The sequence below is a fragment of the Capsicum annuum genome, chromosome 1 (genome assembly GCF_002878395.1).
Source record: "Capsicum annuum cultivar UCD-10X-F1 chromosome 1, UCD10Xv1.1, whole genome shotgun sequence".
NCBI classification, from domain to species: Eukaryota; Viridiplantae; Streptophyta; class Magnoliopsida; order Solanales; family Solanaceae; genus Capsicum; species Capsicum annuum.
The window spans coordinates 145221110-145225448 of NC_061111.1; positions in this window are offsets into that span (position 1 = coordinate 145221110).

Sequence of the window (4339 nt, forward strand, 5' to 3'; positions counted from 1 at the left end):
GAGTTCCCACAACCCTAGCTAAGGGAATTAGCCGCTCATAGTTACAAGATAATTCATAGAATTCACAGGCAAAATTACAGAATAAGTCTCACAATAATGAAAGAAGAAAACCCAAAGTCATAAATTGAAAAACAAACCAAGAACAATAAGATCCCAAGATACAAGTCAATCTTAGAATCAAAAGATGTTTGTGAATAATGTAAACTCAGCCCCAAAGGACCTATCTCTGGACCTATTCGCACACTTAGCTAAACAACTTCTAAAGGGTATTTATATACTATAAGGAAATCCAAGAATTCAAATCCTAAACAAAAAAGGAAAACTTGACTAAACATACATAATAATGTTTAAAAATATCATAGGAGTATATGTAGGAGACATGGAAATCCTAAGAAATCAAGTCAAAACGATCCGGGAAAATTCCATCGGCGGTCACCTACGGGCCAGAGATGGCACCTACGCCCCTTAGGTTGGTGGCTGTAGGTAATCCTTAAATTTTGGCCTCTATAATTTTGGTTTTTGACACCTATGGATTCACCTACACACAATAGGTTGTACTTACGGGGCATAGGTGCCAAAGTATGTAACAGTTTTTGGATTTTCATCCCATTTTCTTCCAGTTAGCTTTCAACACCCAATTTCCTACAAAATCACTCCAGAAATACATAAAATCCAATAAAATAGCCTTACATACATGCATATTCTCCAAGTTTAAGCATTGTAAGTTCTATGAATACTTGACACATCAAGACCCTCAACTTAAACGTTGTATGTCCTCAGGAAACAAATAATAATAAAATTGTAATACCCCGTACTTCTACCTAGCATAAAATCATCTCAAAAATATTAAGGACTTACTTTAAAGGATGAATCCATTTTTATACATGTGGAATTTTCAATATTTTGACTTTTTATCATGTGGAAAATTGAATAAGCTATCCTTCGATACCAAATTCGTCCAATTCAACACCCGGTCGAAGAGTTAGAGCTTTTTTAGTGAGGCAGTGTATCACCTGAACCACCAGCATGTCATGGAGCCAGCTTAAATGGTAATTGTCAATTCTAGTGTTGCTCCGAGATAGTGGCGCATCGCGCCAAACTTTCAGGTCACAAACAAAGTGGCAACGCGATAGCTCCGCGTCGCGCCACTATACAGATTCCCAATTGTCCAGTTTCCAGTGAGCTGGCGCGATTTCACCACGTAGCGCCACTATGTAAAATTAGGATTTTTCAGGTCCCATCATTTAATTTTAGGGGCTGTTTCGTAAATTCCCAAAACCCCAAATCAACCTATACAACATTAAACCCTTAAAAGACCTATATCTCATTGTTTACCCACATCTCTCAAGAAATAAATCACTTTCTCTCAAGAGGTAAAAACCCTAGCTCAAGAAATTAAGACTCAAACTGAAGAATCTCTCAGTCAATCTTCATAGAATCAAGAACTAAGGTATGCACAATGTTCATCCATGGAGCCCAAGAATCAAGTTTTAAATCTTGTATTGTGAATATGTTATTGTGGGTTGATTACGTTCATGTGATTATGGTTGTATGATTCCCAAGTTGGAATCTTGATGTGTTGTTCATGAACCTATGCTAGTATGTGGTCTGAAACATGTGAAATTGAGTTGAAATATGGAGTTTTGTTGTATTAATTTGATGGTCATGCCTATGCCCTAAGTCATGCATCCTAAGTGTTTGATAAAATGCCTAAGAGAATAGAAATTATGCATTATAGTTTAATTGTGACCCAAGTGATAAATACATGCTTTACCCTATGACCAAGAATGAGTTCCATGATATTGTGTGCATTATGAATGGTTGAGAGAATGTCCATGAGATTAGGTTGATGAAAGTATGGCATGTTTATATGCAATTCCATTCATGTACAAGCTAATGCATGTTAAGTGTTTGATGAAATGTCTTAGTCAATGAATTATGGATATATATAGCCATTGTTATGCTTTCAAGCTTGTGCCATGATTTACTTTCATGCTATCAAGTTCTGGGGGTACATGTACCCGATAATTTAGCTGTGTGCCTAGAGCCAGTATCGTTTTCACGATACTCTCAGTCAAGCCATGATCATTAGAATTCAGTCAGTCATGTGACTCAGGAAAACTCAGTAAACTCAGTATCAGTCCAGTCCCATTCAGTAGTCTAAGTAATCTTAGGAATCTCAGTGATCTCAGTCAGTCATCACATCTCAGTAGTATTCAGTTCAGACCTTAGTAAACTCAGTCAGCTAGCAGAATTCAGTAGCATTCTGTCAGTTAACAAAATTCAGTAGTATTTTGTTAGTCAATAAAAATCCAGTGAACTCAGTTCAATCTAGTTAATTAGTAAAATCAGTAACAGATCAGTCCATCCTAGTATGAACTAGGAAATCAGTTCTGTGTCTATTCAGTTGGGAGTAGGATTCAACACCGAGTGAACCCAGGGATGAGTACACACACTGTCAGCCAGTAGAGAGTGCGATCCTTAATAGCAATCCCTACGTTCCAGAACTACGTAGCCAGTGTAGGTTGAGATGTACCTCTACGAGTCTAGGGACTATACATTTCATTTGAGTTTTTCTTACAGGAGGGGTTGACGGAAGAGCTCCCTATCAGAGAGGGTTTACTCACTGCTTGTCTTTACCCATGGCATGGTATTGACACCCTTCCAGTTGGGGTTACAGGTTGGACCCCACCAGTTCAGTTTCGAGGCATGTCGGTTAGATGATTTTCTTCCACAGTCTCAATTTCAGATCCAGTCTCAGTAATAGAACTCAGTTCAGTTCTACATATTTCAGGACTGTCAGATACAATCACTTAGCTCAGTACAAAACTCAGCTAAATCCATCAGAATCAGGACTGTCAGACACAGTCACCCAGTTAATAGTATATTAATTATACAAAATTCATGTTACCAGTATTTAGATTTCAGGATGTCAAATACAGTCAATCAGACCATTCTTCATAATTAAAACTGTCAGAAACAATCATTCTTTTATTAGTAATATAACATCAGTTCCTCAGTACTCAATAGACTCAGTCATTCAGTATCCAGTATTAGTACTCAGATATCAGTAAATCCACGTTATTAGAATTCATGTGTCAGTGTTATCATGATCTCAGTTACAGTTACGTATTCATGCGTGTATTCTCACGTTCATGTTATTCAGCCTGTTAGTATTGTTCATGCATATGAACCATTGCATTATCCTACCTCACTTGCATACTAGTACATTCAACGTACTGACGCATTTGCGCTATGGTGTTTTATACCATAGGTTTAGAAGCATGAGCTCTCGAGTATCCTTAGTAGATCAGACGTTCAGCAGCCAGACTAGCAGTGAGTCCTCATCATTCGAGGATAGCATGATTATTTTATTACTTTATTATTTCAGTAGTTTAGAGTTAGTTGGGGACATGTCCCATCAACTCCATAGATTTCAGACAGTTTAAAGACTTTTCGACTACAACATGTTTCAGACAGTTTATTTCAATTTTGGGAATTGTTATACCCCATTACAGACATTATTTTATATTCAGTATTAGTTTAGTTTTGAACCTTATGGCCTTACAACTTATATTCCACATATTTACAGTATATTACTCAGTGCTCAGTTATAGATATCAGTCATGGGTTAGCTTGTGGTCCTTCAGGGTCATGAGCACTGTGTAACATTTCGGGTACCAGATTTGGGGTGTTACAAACTTGGTATCAGAGCCTAAGGTTCAACAGTGTCCTAGGAAGTCTGAAAAACCACATCTAGTAGAGTCTTGTGCATGTGCACCACACTTATATGCAGGAGGTTATGAGATATTTTAGGAATAATTTCCCTTCTTTCAATATTCATGTCACGCCAATGAGCATAAGATTGAATTTTTCTCTCAGTCTAATCTGTTCTCCCTTTCTTTTACAGAACACGCCTCCCAAAGGGACTAACGAAAGGAGAACAGGAAATTAGTCAGCACCTCAGCCCGTTCAGGCAGATCCCCTGGAAGAACATGTTTCCCATGCAGAATTTAGGACTGCATTCACTACTCTAGCCAATTCAGTCACAACTTAGAATGAACTACTAGTTGCTGTTCCAGCTAACCTAGTGGCCAATTCAGCTGCAGCTAGGATTCGGGACTTCACTCAAATGAATCCTTCTCTATTCTCAGGTTCTAAGTCTGAAGAGAATCCACAGGAGTTCCTCGATCAATTTTAGAAAGTCACAGATATCTTGGGAGTGACTTCCAGGAAGAGTACAGAGTTAACTGCCTATCAACTACAAGTTGTAGCCCATACATGGTTTAAATAGTGGAAAAAAGATAGGGGTACAGATGTAGAGCCCATAGGATGGGAA